Genomic DNA, 19,129 nt, shown 5'->3' on the forward strand with positions numbered 1-19,129 from the left:
AAATTCTTAATAAAAATGAAAAAGTAGAAAGTGGGATTCAGATTCCAGTATTTTAAAGACTGTAACCATGTTAATGTGTGACCTGTCTCTAAAGTTGACTGTTACACTGCCATCTCAGAGATAAATTTAGCCTCTGCTGCTTCTTTCCTTACTTGTTGCTTTGTGGATATGCCTGTATCTGTAGAAGCAATGAAGTGGGAGTGGTTATGTAAAATATGTGTTTCCTATTTGAAATATGAGAGGGATATTTACAGTATACAAATTCCTTTTCGAAAGGGTTTTTTTTGTCTTTTCTAGCCATACTTTTTCTGTCACTGTAACAGTGTCTCATGCAAGAGAGAAGTATTTTGACTTTTGAGAGTTGAGTCCTAACCACCAAACTGATCATAGACAAAGGAAATATGGAATCATATCCTTTCTCCTCTTTATATGTGAGCTACTGCACTCCCTGAAATGTGGTCTTCAGGTCAGCAGGTCTAAGGTTTGGATAAAAGTGGCCTTAAAGTATTGAGGAAGATATTGTTCATCTCAAAAATCTTCCTGTGAGGCATTGAAGCTCAGAACTCTGATAGTCACAGTAGCCTAGGGACTGAAGAGGAGTATATGATTCAGGGGTTTTTATTTTCCACAGCCCCTAGTGACTCAAGGAGCCTGAGAGAAGAAGTACCCTTGGGGTATGTCCACAAGGATTCCCTTGTGGCTCTATGAGCCTGAAAGAGTGACAAAGTATGGAGGTACCCTGTGAGTCTAGAAAAAGGTTGGAGAGGGTCTGTTTTGGGGAATCTATCTTTACAGGTTCCTGGAGGATCTGAAATTCTATAAAGTGAAGAAGGGACTCAATGAGCCTTAAGAGAAAGAACGGGAATCTGCTAGATCCAACAAGACTTTTCCTCTTGGTTTTAGATTCACTTGCTTAATTACCTGCTTCAAAGAACTGTCTCTTTGGCATTCTACTTTTACATTTCACTCAGTAAAATATTTTGCTTTTGTTCTGCAAAGGTCTTCCTAGACAATGAAGTTATTGGAGTCAGTGATGTGATAGACTTCTGTATTAGAGTTCAGATTATATTAGATGTCATCAGGCTTATGGTAGATATTAATAAACCAATAAGCATATTTTATCTTTTAAATAATTTTGATACAGGGATCCTCAGATAATACAGCACAAATGCTGCTAGCGATCAGTTTTCTTTAAGCAGCACAGCATAATCCTCATTGATTCCATATTTTATATCTTAATAACATTTCTTATCAAAAATTCAAAAAGTACTTTGCTTAGAAAATATATGAAGTCTCTGCTGACACGACCAGGTTTTGAGGTTCTTCGTTAGGGTAGAGCTCCAAAATAATATCAATAGTTTCTTCATGAATCATCAAATAATAATATGGGGCTTTGGTGGAATGTGAAGCTGCTTTCAATTGCACCTAACCTTGTGGCTCACAGTGAATTGGAGATTGCATGGTTTTCATACCCCAATGTCTTTCAGCAGCATTGAGGAACTGTGTTGTGTGGAGAGAAAGAGGGCTGTGGTTATAGAATTCAGGATATTTTGAAATAACATAAAAAGTAATTTAATAAATGCAATCACAATACAAAAACCATAATAAACAATAATTATAAGCATAACAACTCTTGGTAACTGTAGGGTAAACACCAACATTTAGATTTTATAAATACCTAATATCAGGACTTCCTTAGCACTTTGTTATAAATTATGTATGTAATTAGATATATTAAATTAGTAATTGAGTGAAAAGATAATTTTATTAGACTAGGCCTTTAAAAAACAACTGTCACCTTTATGCAGATATTTTACTAACTTATTCCAGGTGCCATAATAGGCTGGTCATTCAATACAGAAGTTTTCAAACATTTTTATTGTGGGACTTCCAGGACAATACTCCTAGTCTCTGAGTCTACCTTCCTCCATCTTCTAATTATTTCTCAACTCTTGAGCTCTGTTTCAAGGCGGATATGCAATGTTTCAGCCTCTCGCCCATTTATCTGATTCTTGTCTGCATCTGATACCCTTCCATCTGCTCCTTTCACCCCTCCTCCTTTTATGTATGTTTCTCTATATTCTTTATCCGTCTTGCTCTCTTCTTTCTCCCTTTCCATCTTTCTATTTTCAATCCACTCTATTATTCTGTTTCTAATCTCTCTTTCTTCACCTATTGCTCTACTTCCATTGCTCCGTTTCCTACTTATCATCTCTTTCATCTGTCTAGTCACATCACTCTTGTCTTCTGGGGAAACAGCAACAGCATAGCCTCTATTGAGGGAGTCTATAGGATGTTGCCCTCCCACTTAAGGATACTCCCTCACAGTGTCAGAACCACCTTATGTTCCATAGTCCCGTCCCCGTCCCCCAAGGGGGAAGTGACATGGAAGGGTTGGAGCCAGAAGAGCAGGAACTAGGAAGTATGAAAGCTAGGGGCAGGTTAGGGAGGCCCAGAAGGAAACAGTGCAGCCCCAGGGCATATGCTTCTACCATCTATGTATGACTTGCCACTGCTACAGTCAGGTAGGCCAAACCTCACTTGGAACCCTGCAGATTTTGTATTTTGACCTGAGTACTTGAGGAACCAGGCCAGGAACAAGTAAAGTGTGCTTCTGTGCTGAGGGACAGAAAGGTGCACAGTGGCCCTACAGGAGCAGGCCACGCAAGGACTTGGTTGCATTGGACTAGTTTTATGTGGTTTTTGTTTCTCCTGCCTGTGAACAGAACAGAGCCCTTACCTACAGCTTTAATAAATGCTATTTTTCATTGTCTGCAACTGCTATGTGGTTCTGTCTTACTTGGATTCAGGCCTGCCCTTGTTACCACAGCAGCATTAATTCTTCTTCAGTTAGGATCCAGAGCAGCAAAACTCTCTGTTTAGCAGGAGAAGGACACAGTTCCAACAGCACTTTCATCAGTCATTCCTTTTTATTTGACAACCAATGGCACAGGCCCTGCTGGCAATATTAGTGGTTTCCCCTCTTTGGCAGATTGATTTCATATTATATCTGCAGCAACAATAAGTGCCTAAAAACTTAAGAACCACTACCTTAAGTTAATCATTGATAACAGACAGAGCAGGTAAAAACTAGAAGAAATACACAATAACACAACTGAAACTCCTGTAGATGTTATATCTTTTTTTGGCTAGGATTCAGCTTCTGAGGCCACCCTCCACTATGGCTAGGGGCACAACATGGCAGTGACCGCATGGTTCCCTGGCCAAGTGGAAGGAGGGTGGGGGGAATGATGAGTGGGTGGGCCCAGCTTAGGATACCTGGGCAAGGAAAGTCAATTGGCACTAGGGTGAGGAGGAGCCAGCAATGGACTGTAAGAATAGACATAAGGCTCTAAGTCAGCATTTTTGTCTTTCTGATGCTGGTGTTCTATCTGTTAACTGAGTTAACTGTTAGCATGGCACCTAGATTAATTAGTGGCACATATTAACTATCATATTAATATCTAAGTGGTTATTAAATAAGGCTCTTTATTGCGTGCAAATTATTCAGGAAGCTTGAGTTAATTATGTTTTATCATTTCACTTTTACCCATTGTGAATAACCTGTGACAAGAATGGTGCTATATTCTTGGGTAACACAGGATTAAAAGATAAAGGAGGTAAAATTAGACATATATGATTATAACTATATCATTAAACAGACAGAACATGGTTAGTTGCTTTTCCACAGAGAGAAAGAAGAGTGAGGAATATAGAGAATAAAGACTGGGAGATTGAAGGATGCAAAATAGATGGCAAAGAACAAATGCAGGAATGTGTGAGGCAGAGATAAGGAGTAGATGAAGAGGTCAGAGTCCTCTCTCAACTGTCACCTCCATTTTTGTGGCCTCTTCCGGCCTATTGCTCTCGCCCCCTCCCTCTCTTCCTTCTCAGGCACAAATAGAGCATTCCCTGTGCAGCCACAGGGACTAGAAAGCAGCTCAAAAACAGGAGATCCCTCAGGCTCCCTGCCCCATATTTTTTAAGATATAAAAAATGACGCTGCCTACACTCTGCAAGCTTTGCTGTATCAGTGAAGCTCCCAGTAGCTGTCTTCAGCGCCTTTCCTATGTTCAGTGAGGTCAATGTTCAATCGCTGATGGCATTATTCCAGGTTATTCAAAGCTGGGACCTGTACAGACTTCAACTTTGAATATCTGGTTATTTGTAAGCCAATTAACAGATAACACTGGTGACTTAATATAATATGGTGCTTGGGGTCCAAAACATTTTACCACGTTGTACATGAGACCACTTTCTAAGGAGGAATCTTTTCTGCAGCTTGTATGAACAACCCATATCACATGGTGGTTTCTGCCAGGTACTTGTGGCCTGGATTGGCCACTGTTGGAAGCAGGATACTGGGTTAGATCGACCATTGGTCTGACCCAGTATGGCTATTCTTATGTTTATCTGAGCCCTGATCGTGGCTGGACAAATTCAGCTTTCATATGTGATTGATCAAACAGACTTTTTTTTAGCATTCAATTTTTTAAGTTAACTACAATGCATCACTTTGGAATTTAAGCCAGGTGCAGCAAGTAAACACAATAATGTTGGGCTAGATTAGAAAAATATGTACACAAAGATTTTGGCATGAATAAAACACATTCAATGTTTTGCATGAGGACATGAGTTTACTGACTCAGGACGAGGATGAGCTCATTTTTGGAAAAATGATGTGATAGACATTTGTTTCATGCCTTTCTTTTTCTTCCATTTAACTAAGTTGATGATGGACTGCAGCTGGAGAATTTTTAGGCAATCTACCTCCTGGGTATAGGTTTGTCCAGCAAAACATTGCAAATCAAGCCAATTGATTCTGAACTGTGCTGTTAACTGCCAATTTAACTCAGTAGCCTACAATAAGGTGAAATAAAAGCAGCAGGATCTGAAGAGGCTGGACAATAAATTGGGGTCCACAGGCTGTCCGCGTTGTAGGTGGGTCCATGATCTATCAAAGCGTATTATATCGAGTCACCAGTGTAGCCACTTAAGTTGATATTCAGCCCTTAAGTGGCCATGGGTTACCGCATAAAAATAGGACAAACTTTTATGCGATCCACTTTATATGGTAAACCTGGCGGCTTGAAGGTTGAATATCAACACTTAAGCAGCCAAGTGCTGACTCCGCCCCCAGAATGCTGGCAACATAGCTGACTTTGTGTTTGGTGCTAATTGTGATATTCAACAGAAGTTAGAACATAAGAATATATAAAACTTAGACGGTTAAGTGTTGCTGAATATTGGCAGCTAGCCACGACCAAGTGATTTACTCATAAGTACGTTAAGTACATAAGTATTGCCATACTGGGACAGACTGAAGGTCCATCAAGGCAATCCAACAGTGGCCAATCCAGGTCATAAGTACCTGGCAAGATCCCAAAACAGTTCAATGCATTTTATGCTACTTATTCTAGAAGTAAGCAGTGGATTTTCCCCAAGTCCATTTTAATAATGGTCTGTGGACTTTTCCTTTAGGAAACCATCCAAACCTTTTTTAAACCCCACTAAATGAACTGCTTTTACTACATTCTCTGGCAATGTATTCCAGAGTTTAATTACATGTTAAGTGAAAAAATATTTTCTCTGATTCATTTTTTTTTGTTACATTTGTACCCTGTGCTTTCCCACTCATGGCAGGCTCAATGTGGCTTACATGGGGCAATGGAGGGTTAAGTGACTTGCCCAGGGTCACAAGGAGCTGCCTGTGCCTGAAGTGGGAATTGAACTCAGTTCCTCAGTTCCCCAGAACCAAAGTCCACCACCCTAACCACTAGGCCACTCCTCCTCCACTCCTCCAGTCCGCCTTTAAATTTACTACTTTGTAGCTTCATTGCATGTCCCCTAGTCCTAGTATTTTTAGAAAGAGTAAACAAGTGATTCAAGTCTACCCATTCCACTCCACTCATTATTTTATAGACCTCTATCAGCCATCTTTCCTCCAAGCTGAACAGCCCTAGACGCTTGAGCCTTTCCTCATAGGGAAGTCATCCCATCCCCTTTATCATTTTCATCGCCCTTCTCTGTACCTTTTCTAATTCCACTATATCTTTTTTGAGATGTGGTGACCAGAATTAAACACAACCAGTGTGCCGCTGCTGATTCGTAGGTGTACCTTGCAAGTTGAGGGTCATTGATTAGTAGGGCCAGCTTAATTTGTGCAGGAACGGAGTGTACCTTTCAAAAGTTTCCTTGTCTCTAGTGGTCGGTGCCAGCGAACAGCAATTCATACAGCCTGCTTGCACCAACCTGGAAGCCTTCTCTCTGATATAACTTCCTGCTTCCACAGAAGTAGGAAATTACATCAGAGATAAGGCTCCAGGGTTGGCATGAACAGTCTGTATGAATTGCTGCCACTGACCACTGGAGACAAGAAAACTTTTAAAAGGTAGAAAGGGGGGGGGGGGGTCAGAGACAAGGAAAGATGCCTGGTCGCTGGCTGGAGAGGGAGCAGGAGGGAGACATACTGGACTATTTGTGAGGATGGGGGGGGGGAGGAAGAGACGGTAAATGTTGGATTATTTGGTGGAAGGAGAAGGAAAACTGTTGGACCATGTGTGGGTGGGAGTGGGGTAGAATGTAAAATGCAGGACCATTTGTGGAGGTGTGCCTTGACAATTTTAGTAGCACCATGTAAGTGTGCCGTGAGACTAAAAAGGTTGAAAATCTCTGATTTAACTGGTCAGCAGTAAGCTAAATTGCTTTGAATATTGGGCTCAATGTTGCTATCTCTTTGCCCCCTGCAGTCCTGGGTGTCATTTTTACAAAAACAAAATTGCACCTCTCAGCTCACATTGAAAGAAAGAAAGAAAAAAAAAATAAATAAACCAAAAGAAACAGACCATCTTTTTGCTTGAGAGGGCCAAATAAACCAAGCTCTGTTCATGCCCCTCCCATCTCCCTAGCTGTTGATGCTGAGTGGGGTCAATTTTGGTAGGGCCATGACCTCTGCAGCCCACCCCATTCTGAGGCCTATAAAATGAACTAAGACATCGGGGGCTTCTTTTATCAAGCCACGCTAGCGGTTCCCGCATGACAATGCTGACGGAGCCCATTCAACGTGTATGGGCTTTCTCAGTATTACTGCACCAGGAGCTGCTGGTGCGGCTTGATAAAGAGGCCCTGAATTTATGACTTTCTATTATAGCCTTTAACATCTTCTGTTGGTAAATCTGATGAAATGTCACTTTAACACCTTCCCCTTTACACAATCATGTTGATATTGTAAAACACTGGTGTGATCAGCATCAGGCACTAACCACATAAATGCACTAATGAATACAGTTTGACCAGACAACTTGGAGGGGCATTTTCGATATGACGTCTACATCCGAATTGAGATGTTTTGCCAAAAATGTCTCAAAAAAAATGTCTAGCTCACAGCAACAATCAAATCAGAAAAATGTCTACATTTCTGGTTCTATTATGGCTTTGAGTAAGACATTTTAATGCTCTACATGTACTATTTTCGAGAAAAAAAAGTCCCAGGGGGAAAAAACCCAGAAAAACAAGCCATAGGGACATCTGTCTGGCAACATTCCTAGTAACCTAGCCACACAGATATCCCAGCAGTGCATAGGGATAGCCTAGTGGTCAGTGCAGTGGACTTCACATAAAGGGACCCAGGTGCAAATCCCACCTAAACCCCTTCGTATTGTATGGTGAGCCCTCCAGGAACAGAGAAAACCTACTATACATAAAGGTCTACCAGAACAATAGCCCTCAGGCTTGCAGATCACTTATATATTTAGGGACAGGAGGTATTTCTATGTTTCAAAAGGGGTCACATATTTGTACTGAAATTAAAGAGTTAAAATGAGAATTGCACCTAGGTTCTGTTGTTGACTGTCCACTGCACTGACCACTAGGCTACTCCATCCACTTGCTTGCTGTTTTCGTAGGAAAGGCCATAATGGCTGGAGCTGTCATAGAGCCTGGTATCTACTGTCACAGTGACAGTTTTGGGGGATAGGAGTGGGTCTGTGACCACTGGGGGATTAAAGGGGGGGTCATGCCTTCATCTCTCCAGTGGTCAGCTGCTCAGATAAAAACATACTTCTTTTTTGTCCTGGACCTTTTTGTCTATTCCATTATCGCTGAAAAACATCCAGATTTTAAGCCCACCCAGTCCTGCCCAAGTCACACCCCAAAAACACCTCCAACACGCTCTCTTGTGATTTAGACAAACTGCGGAATAAAACATCCCAATTCTGAGTTTTGAAAATCACGACATATCTGTTGCTTTGTGCTACTTTTGAGACATTTTTCTCTTTTTGAAAATGAGCGCCTTAATGTCTGACCAAAATGCATCTATTTAAAATTGACTGCTGAATCAAAAAAATCCAGATAACTGCAATATTGATGCACTATCCAAGTACATTTATCCCATGTAGGGTGACCGCAAATAAAGGTCATCAGATTTAGTTTGGGACTGCATAACCAATGGTTCTTTCTAGAGTAATAGGGTCATAGAATATTGGGCATAAAGATAACTGGATAAATCGTTTTGCATACCACCCCCAATTTTTCTAGCACTTCCAGTAAATACAAATCTGCTAATTGTACTATCTAATCTCCAGAGGCATAGCTGGGGGGGGGGGGGGGGCAAGGGCCGTTTCTCAAATGGATTTTGAATGAAACAGTGCCTTTGTGGCTAGGTCTTTCAGCTTTGCACTGGCGCCTATTTTACAAATAGTCTGCTCCCCCAGACATCAAAAATGGCTTCACTTCTGGTAATCACCACTTGGCACTTCCTGAAGATCTTTGTTATAGTAACTTCTATTCTCTGATACCTTCTCAGTATAGATTTGCCTTTTCCCCCTCAGATTTGGTCTTGGAAACCTATATACTACAAGTACAATGTCTGTGGATTATTTTTTCTATTGATCCAATATAAGCTACCACAGTCTACAAATAACCCTGTTTTCTCCTGGACCAGCTGCGTACGTCTAGTAGCACTATAGAAATGATAAGTAGTAGTAGTAGTAGTCATAGTAGTAATATGACCACAAGAACTCTCTCTTGAGCAAATTCAGCAGCTACTAGTTACAAGCGAGGTGATTAGCCTCCAGTTTGTCCTTCATGTCAGCTAGTTTTCCCCAGGGACATAATAAATCAATTTTCTAGACTAGTAAGTACAGTCCATCATAGTAATATTGTTTTAATTTCCCCAGAGAATCAATATCTGTTAGGAAACATTGAAGGGCTTCAAACATTTTAAAGATGGGAAATTCCTCAGCACTTCAAGTACATTTGCTTGCACAGACTACATAGTAACATAGTAACATAGTAGATGACGGCAGAAAAAGACCTGCACGGTCCATCCAGTCTGCCCAAGAAGATAAATTCATATGTGCTACTTTTTTATTTGTACTGTCCTCTTCAGTGCACAGACCGTATAAGTCTGGCCAGCCCTATCCCTGCCTCCCAACCACCAACCCCGCCTCCCAACCACCAGCTCTGGCACAGACCGTATAAGTCTGCCCAGCATTATCCCTGCCACCCACCACCGGCTCTGGCACAAACCTTATAAGTCTGCCCAGCACTAGTCCCGCCTCCCAACCACAAGCCCAGCACAGACCGTATATGTCTGCCCACACTAGCCCCGCCTCCCAACCACCAGCTCTGCCACCCATTCTAGGCTAAGCTCCTGAGGATCCCTTTCTTCTGCACAGGATTCCTTTATGTTTATCCCACGCATGTTTGAATTCCGTTACTGTTTTCATCTCCACCACCTCCCGCGGGAGGGCATTCCAAGCATCCACCACCCTCTCCGTGAAAAAATACTTCCTGATATTCTTCTTGAGTCTGCCCCCCTTCAATCTCATTTCATGCCCTCTCGTTCTACCGTCTTCCCATCTCTGGAAAAGGTTTGTTTGCGGATTAATACCTTTCAAATATTTGAACGTCTGTATCATATCACCCCTGTTCCTCCTTTCCTCCAGGGTATACATGTTCAGGTCCGCAAGTCTCTCCTCATACGTCTTGTAACGCAAATCCCATACCATCCTCGTAGCTTTTCTTTGCACCGCTTCAATTCTTTTTACATCCTTAGCAAAATACGGCCTCCAAAACTGAACACAATACTCCAGGTAGGGCCTCACCAACGACTTGTACAGGGGCATCAACACCTCTTTTCTTCTGCTGGTCACACCTCTCTCTATACAGCCTAGTAACCTTCTAGCTACGGCCACCGCCTTGTCACACTGTTTCATCGCCTTCAGATCCTCAGATACTATCACCCCAAGATCCCTCTCCCCATCCGTACCTAGCAGACTCTCACCGCCTAACACATATGCCTCTCTTGGATTTCTACTCCCTAAGTGCATCACTTTGCATTTCTTCGCATTGAATTTTAATTGCCAAACCTTAGACCATTCTTCTAGCTTTTTCAGATCCTTTTTCATGTTTTCCACTCCCTCCGGGGTGTCCACTGTGTTACAAATCTTAGTATCATCCGCAAATAGGCAAACTTTACCTTCTAACCCTTCGGCAATGTCACTCACAAATATATTGAACAGAATCGGCCCCTGCACCGATCCCTGAGGCACTCCACTACTCACCTTTCCCTCCTCCGAGCGAACTCCATTCACCACCACCCTCTGGCGCCTGTCCGTCAACCAGTTCCTAATCCAGTTCACCACTTTGGGTCCTATCTTCAGGCCATCCAGTTTATTTAAGAGCCTCCTGTGGGGAACCGTGTCAAAAGCCTTCCTGAAATCTAAGTAGATTACGTCTATAGCACGTCCACGGTTCAATTCTCCAGTCACCCAATCAAAGAATTCAATGAGATTCGTTTGGCACAATTTCCCTTTGGTAAAACCATGTTGTCTCGGATCTTGCAACTCATTTTCTTCCAGGAAATTCACTATCCTTTCCTTCAGCATCGCTTCCATTACTTTTCCAATAATCGAAGTGAGGCTTACCGGCCTGTAGTTTCCAGCATCTTCCCTATCACCACTTTTGTGAAGAGGGACCACCTCCGCTGTTCTCCAATCCCTCGGAACCTCTCCCATTTCTAAGGATTTATTAAACAAATCTTTAAGAGGACCCGCCAGAACCTCTCTGAGCTCTCTCAATATCCTGGGGTGCATCCCATCCGGTCCCATGGCTTTGTCCACCTTTAGTTTTTCTAGTTGTTGATACACACTCTTCCATGAACGGTGCTATATCCACTCCATTCTCAAATGAACTTTTGCCAGTCCATTGTGGAATGTGTTTGCTGTAAAACCTATCTTAGGCCTAGACTAGGCTTAGACTAGGGTGATCTTTACTACTTATCATTTCTATAGTGTTACTAGACGTACGCAGCGCTGTACACTTGAACATGAAGAGACAGTCCCTGCTCGACAGAGCTTACAATCTAATTAGGACAGACAAACAGGACAAATAAGAGATAAAGGGATTACTAAGGTGGGGATGATAAAATAAGGGTACTGAACAAGTGAGTAAGGGTTAGGGGTTAAAAGCAGCATCAAAAAGGTGGGCTTTTAGCCTAGATTTGAAGACGGCCAGAGATGGAGCTTGACGGACCGGCTCAGGAAGTTTATTCCAGGCTTATGGCAGACCTGCCAAGTCTCCCGCATTCAGCAGGATACTCCTGCTTTGGCAGGTCAACTCCCGCACTCCCGCCAAAGTGGGAAAGTCTCCCGCTGAGATGATCCTCCGCCGCTACTGCTGCCGCTTCCACCGCTACTGCTGCCGCTACCGCTGCCGCGTCTCTGTGAGCAGCCTCGGCAAAAGAAGAAAATGAAGCGGGGGGCCGCAGCAGCATTCTGGCTTGCGCTATCGTCTCTGCCGTCCTCTGCCCCCGCTGACGCCAATTTCCTGTTCTGGGGGCAGAGGACCAGCAGACCAACAGTGCATGCCTGAAGGCTGTTGCGGCCCCACGCTTCATTTTCTTCTTTTGCTGAGGCTGCTCACAGTGGCAGCGTGTAGAAGGGATGCAGCTGAGCTCCCTGGCTGATCTCAGCAGCCGTTTGGGTGCCTGGGGAACTAAGGTACGGGGAAACAAAAAATGCTGGGGTGGAGGAGCATAGAAAAAAATATTTTGTTTGGAAGGGGAGGAGGAAGAAAAAGTGTGTCAGTGTGTATGTTGCATGGGTGGGGGAAGAGAGATCAAAGATGTTGGATGGGGACAGAAAAAGGGGAAACACTGGATGAAAGGAGGAAGAGATAGGAGATGGATGAAAGGAGGGAGACACTGGGCAGAAGGAGGAGAGTGAGGGGAGATGTTGGATGGAAGTGAGAGAGAGAAAGGGGACATGCTGGTTGGAGGTGAGAGGGGAGAAGCTGGATGGAAAGAAAGAAGAGTGGGGATGCTGGATTGAATAGGGGTACAGAGAGAGATGAATGGAAAGATGTTGGGAGAAAGAGGGGACATGGAAAAGGGCAGGGGAGAGACAAGCTGTTGGGAAGAAGGAAGGGGAGGAAGGGGGAGACCCTAGTTGGTCAGCTGGAGAGAGAAAGAAGAGAAATACTGGATGAAAGGAGGGAGAGAAAGAGGAAAAATGCTAGAAATAGGGGACAGAAAGAGGGAAGACGCTGGATGGAAGAATAGGAGAGAATGAGGGAAGGTGCTGGATGGAAGGATAGGGAGAGAAAGAGGAGATGGATGGAAGGATGCAGAGAGAAAGAGGTGGGGAGACACTGGAAGGATGGGAAGAGAAAGAGGAGAGATGCTGGATGGAAAGGGGGAGAGGATAGAGTTAGTGAAAGACTGGAGAATAATTGTAAGGGGCATGGGGAGAACAAAAGTGAAGAAAAGATGAAAAGCCATAGATAAAGTAAAAAGAGGGAAATTAAAGAATGGATAGTACAAATGAATTAAATCTGGACAGAGAGAGAGGCATAAAAATAAATTGAAGAAAACATAGAAAAAGGAGAGAAAAATGACAAATGGACAGGAAACCCTGGCAAGACAGTTAAGAGAAGATGAAGGAAGGCAGAATCAAGAGACTGGGACCAACACAATTAGAAAAAATAAATGGCCAGAGAGCAAAGGTACAGAAAATAATGTTATTTTTAATTTAGGATAAAGTAATGTGGTAGTTGTGTTAGTTAAGGTTAATAAATGCAAATAAAACACAAAATAGAAAATAAGGTGATACCTTCATTGATTTAAAAACATTTTTGATTAGCCTTCAGAGACCAGCACTTCCTTCCTCAGGTCAGGAGAGGATACCATAACAGCATTCTACTGAGGGTATTAGGCTATTAAATAAAATATTTTCTGAAATGACTGTGGGATTGAGGTATGACAGGGGGCGGAGCCATGTATAGTGGGTGGAGCCAATGCAGAGTGGGCGGGGCTGGGTGTGTACTTAAATCTCCCTCTCAAAAATTGGGACCCCTTGGCAGCTCTGATATGGTGCAGTAAGATAAAAGGAACAGAGTCTGGAGTTAGCAGTGGAGGAGAAAGGTGTAGAAAAGAGAGATTTACCCAGTGGACGCAGTTCCCGGGGAGGAATGTAGGGAGAGATGAGAGTGGAGAGGTACTGAGGAGCTGCAGAGTGAATGCACTTATAAGTCAATAAGAGGAGTTTGAACTGTATGCGGAAACGGATAGGGGGTCGCACTATGCCGCACTGTAGGCGCACTAGCGTTTATATTAGCACATGCTAATGCTAGAGACACCATAGGAATGTATGGATGTCTCTAGCATTAGTGCGCGCTAAATTTTAGTGCATGCTAAAAACGCTAGCGCGCCTTAGTAAACAGGACCTTAATACATTTGGATTGCGGCATTCGATAGTATCATAGAACTACTGGGGGCACATTGTGAGCAAGCACAAAAACATGCACCTGGGGGTGCTCAAGAATGTGTTGCGATCTGTTTGACTCAAAATCAGATTGGATGAAATATCACATTTGCCATGTATCACTGGGTACCTCCGCTAGTTGCTGATAAACTTGAAAGATAGAAAGTTTGCTAGGTGCTTATGGAAGCCAGAGACTGGTGAATTCCCAGATTTCTGCAAATAACATAGGACAAAGAGATGCTTTGTTGTAAAATTTAAAAAAAATCTGATTTTTTGAATACATCTTTGAAACATTAGAGTTATAGCATAATTTTTTTAAAAATCACCTTAAATAACTTTGTAGGAAAGTTCCTCCACTAAGTTAAGATTTTGAGCAGATTATAGCTCTCAATGGTATCTCTTTGTGTGATCTGTAATGCAGTAGTACTTCATAAATCACAGAAAGCATTTATGATGAGAGCTGGCATGGTCACTATCCAGCTCATTTTCAAAAGAGATCGCCGGCGATCTTCCAACACAAACCGGGAGATCGCCGGTGATCTCCTAATCCCTGCCAAATCGGTATTGTCAAAAGCTGATTTTGGCCGGCCTAAAATGCTTTTTTGTCGCAGTGCCGGCCAACCTTCAAGGGGGCGTGTTGGTAAGGTAGCGAAGGCAGGATGGGGCGGGGCGAGGTGAGGGCATGGTTACAAGATGGCTGGCTTCGCCTTATAATGGGAAAAAATGGCCGCCTCAAATGAGCATTTTGCCGGCTGGACTTGGTCCATTTATTTTTAGGACCAAGTCTCAAAAAAGTGCCCCAATTGACCAGATGACCACCGGATGGAAGCGGGGATCACCTCCCCTTACCCCCCCCCCCCAGTGGTCACCAACCCCCTACCCCCCCCCAAAAAAAAAAATTAAAAAACATTTTTTTGCCTGCCTGTATGCCAGCCTGAAATGTCACACCCAGCTCCCTGACAGCAGTATGCAGGTCCCTGGAGCAGTATTTAGTGAGTGCAGTGCACTTCAGGCAGGTGGACCCAGGCCCCCCCCCCCCCCCACCTGTTACATTTGTGGTGATAAATATTGAACCCTCCAACCCCCCCCGAAAACCCACTGTACCCACATCTAGGTGCCCCCCTTCACCCCTTAGGGCTATGGTAATGGTGTAGAGTTGTGGGGAGTGGGTTTTGGGGGGCTCAGCACCCAAGGTAAGGGAACTATACTTCTGGCACCTATTTTTGGGTTTTTAAAAAATATTTAGAAGTGCCCCCTAGGGTGCCCGGTTGGTGTCCTGGCATGTCAAGGGGACCAGTGCAATAGAAATGCTGGCTCCTCCCATGACCAAATGCCTTGCATTTCGCCAGGTTTGAGATGACCGGGCCTGGTTTCCATTATGGCTGGAAAACGAAGCCGGACATCTCATGTAAACCTGGCGATCCTGCTCTAAACCTGGCAAGCGATTTGGCCAGTGCCAAGCGTATTTCAAGGCTTCATTCTGTGAGTCTGACGTCCTGTATGTTGTACATACAGGACGTCAGAAACAGAAGGAAGCCTTTTGCGAGCAGAAGAGGACCTCGGCTGGCGGGGGTTGGGGTCCCCCGCCAGCAAAGGCAGACGATGGCGGGTTGGTGGCAGGAGGGGGTCGGGTGGGTTGGCGGCAGGGGGGTCCAGGGCCAAATCTACGGGGGCCCTGGCCCCCCCTAGCCCCACATAGCTACCCTACTGGCTGGCACATTTTGGCAACAGCAGACTGCTTCAGCCAATCCCAGGGGACTTCCTTCCGCACAAACAAGCCACAATTTTGGGAGCCAGTAGTTAAAGTAGCTATTTTAACAACTGGCTCCCCAAATTCTTAAAAAAATTAACAAATGACTCACGCGAGCCAGCTCCAGCAAACCACTAATTATATCTATCTTTTAATTTAGTGCAATATATTCTAACTCTCCCATCTTATTTCTTAGGCTTCTGGCATTTACATATAGACATTTCAATGTTTGTTATTTCTATTTACAAGTTGCTCAGCCATTGATAATTATAATTTGCAATCTTTTTAAAATCTGTCTGCTCTTTATTTAAAGACACCTGGGGGCTCATTTTCAAAGCACTTAGGGTCCTGTTTACTAAGCCGCGCTGTAGGTGCACAAACATTTTAGCGCACGCTAAAAATTAGTGTTTGCTATCGATAGAGACACCTATAGGAATATAATGGGTCTCTATCATTAGCACATGCTAAAAAGTTAACGCGGCTTAGTAAACAGGACCTTTAGACTTACTCCCTTACTTTCATTCCCCAGATTTTTTCTGTAGTATGTCCCACTTTTTTCAACTCAAACGCATCTGCTTCTTTAAGCCATTCCTTTTCCCAGCTGCTATAAACACCATTGTTCACTCGTTCATTATCTCGCAACTCGATTACTGCAATTCTCTTTATGTAGGACTTCCCTACTGCCACCTACAACATCTCCAGCTCATACAAAATACTGCCGTTAAACTTATTACTGGACATACCAAATTTGATCATATTACACCACTGTTAAAAGACGCCCTACTGGTTACCAGTTCAATACAGAGTACAATACAAATTGTTACTTTTGGTTTTCAAGATTCGTGCTGTTTGTGAACCTTCTTTTCTCTCTGCTCTCCTCAAGCGTTACAGACCATCCCAATGTTTGTGCTCCTCCCAACTAGATCTCCTGACTATTCCATCCCTTCAGGATATTCCCTTACCAGTTACACGCTGTTTTATTTTCTCCGTACAAGGTCCTCACTTATGGAATTCTCTTCCTGAGAATCTGAAGGCATCTCCCACCATTGCTCAATTCAAAACTGATTTAAAGACTCATCTCTTTCTGGAGGCATTTGATCATTAGCTAGATCGGTAGCTTGCTTCTCCCGTACCTCCCCCCCCCCCCCCCCCCAGTTCTCACTCACTCTCTTTCTTTCCTATCAATTTATGTAGTTCTCCCCTGACTCCTTTTGTTCCCACCCACTGTTGTTATGTCACTGATACATACTTGGTTTTTTTAAAATTTATTTATTTATCGTTTCATTTTTTACAAACAAATATCCGTTTGTAAGGCAATACAGAGAAATTATTTGAAGAAAAAACAAACAGAAATAAAAAAAATTTTTAACTCTTCCTCAGACCACAATATTACTGGGGGGAGGTAGTCTGGAAATACAATTAAGGAAATTGTAACTTAAAAGAAACTTTGATTAAAGTTCAAATTGGCATAGTCCTGATCTTTATCCCTACAATTTATCGCTGATCTTCACTTTCATCATTCAGCTAGATGGTTACATAATTGTTTTTTTTTTAATCTTCTGTTTTAGATTGTAAGCCGCTCAGACACACATTTTGATGGGCAGGATAGAAAGTTTTTAATAAACTTGAAACTTATTTATAGCAGCCTTTAGCTTTGACCATTGATTTTCCACTTGTCCTACTCCTTCCCATGCCAACAGCTCCTTCTTCAGGTATTCCCCCCATTTTATCAAAATCAGTACGTCTGAAATCCAGTACTTTGAACTTTGTGCGTCCACACTTCACCTTTGCCCTTATATCAAACCATATCGTGTGATGATCACTATTACATAGGTGGGCATCCACCCGGATATTTGAAACACTTCCTCCATTTGTGAGCACTAGATCCAGCATCGACCCTTCCCTCGTGGGTTCCGTCATCATTTATCTGAGCAAGGCGCTTTGACAGGCGTCCACAATTTCCCTACTTCTTTCCGATTCTGCAGATGGGACGTTCCAATCTACTGTACATCAGACAAGTTGAAATCTCCCAACAGTAGCACCTCCCCATTTGTGCCGGAGGGCTGTAGGTAACCCCTGTGTGGATACAGGTTTCATCTTCTCTTTCCAGGACAATCCATAAAGCTTCTTCCTTTCTCCAGGTTCCATGCATTTCAGTCGTTCTGATATTGTCTCTCACATACAGCGCCACTCCTCCACCTCTTTGGCCCTCTCTATCCCTCCTAAAAAGATTATAGCCCAGTATGGTCACATCCCATTCATGGGAATCATTGAACCACGTCTCTGTAATAACAACAATATCCAAGTTTTCTTCAAACATCAGGGCTTGCAAGTCTTGAAACTTTATATCTAGACTACGAGCATTTGTGCTCATTGCTTTCCATGTGCTTAGTGATTTTAGGTGGTTTTCTATATTTAGATGACCTTTCCCTCTGCCATCATGTCAGACCCTCTGCAAGTGAAAAGACAGGTGTTTTAATTTTTCAATAAAATAGAATAGAACCAGGTAATCAAGAAGATATTAAGACACAGGTAACATCAGTTTACAATCAAACCAAGTCTGAAAATGCCCAGCATAGCTCAGACAGCTCACAAAGTATACTTAAGTTCTGTTTTTTATTTTACCACACAGCTGTATACAAATTGCCTCTCCTCCAGAGGTATGCAGTCTATGAGTCACCAGATGCTATGTAACCATGGCACAGGTTTAAAACACAGTTCTAATGAGAGCACCTTTAAGACAGAACCAGCATTCAACACATGTGCTTCAGAGTAGGTGTAAAAAAAAATAAGGAAAGTTTTAGAAAATATATAAAAATATATATATACTGCCAAAGAGTGGCCTAGTGGTTAGGTTGCTGGACTTTGGTCCTGGGAAACTGAGGAAGTGAGTTTGATTCCCACTTCAGGCACAGGCAGCTCCTTGTGACTCTGGGCAAGTCACTTAATTCTCCATTGCCCCATGTAATGTAAGCCACATTGAGCTTGCCATGAGTGGGAAAGCTCAGGGTACAAATGTAACAAAAAAAAAAAAACTATAAAATGGGAACTACAGGTATAGTTTTTTTTAACCACTGAGAAAACTGGTATATGCTGTTTACACATATAAATGCAGCTATTTACACAGATAGATGCCACACAACTGTTCTGAAATTACAACTTAAATATAAAACAATTCATAATAAATACAACATAAAATATAAAAACTTAAGAGTTCCATGAACTGCAGAAAAATAAAACCAATAATATGTGGCTAATATGTGAAATAGAGAATCATAAAAACTTCAAAAGCTTAGACTAATCAAACTTCCAGAAAACATTTTGGTCTCTAGGCAAAACAGCCATGCTATAGATTATTCTGTAAAAGCAATACAAAAAAGCCAGACTTTCATCTGTTTCTGGAACAGAATATAATCTTTGAGATTTTATAGCTCTGCTGGGAGAAAGTTCTGTAGCCAATACACAAAAACACACAATTTTCAGCTCTGTGATGTTTTAGCCAATGAAATGTATAGCAAGGCTTCCTGTGATGACTGCAGAGGCTGACACAGCCACAGACCACCTGGCAAGTCTGATAATATTTAGAGGCATGACAATTTAGAGCCCTTTAAATAAG

This window comes from Microcaecilia unicolor, chromosome 1 (genome assembly GCF_901765095.1).
Source record: "Microcaecilia unicolor chromosome 1, aMicUni1.1, whole genome shotgun sequence".
Lineage (NCBI taxonomy): Eukaryota > Metazoa > Chordata > Amphibia > Gymnophiona > Siphonopidae > Microcaecilia > Microcaecilia unicolor.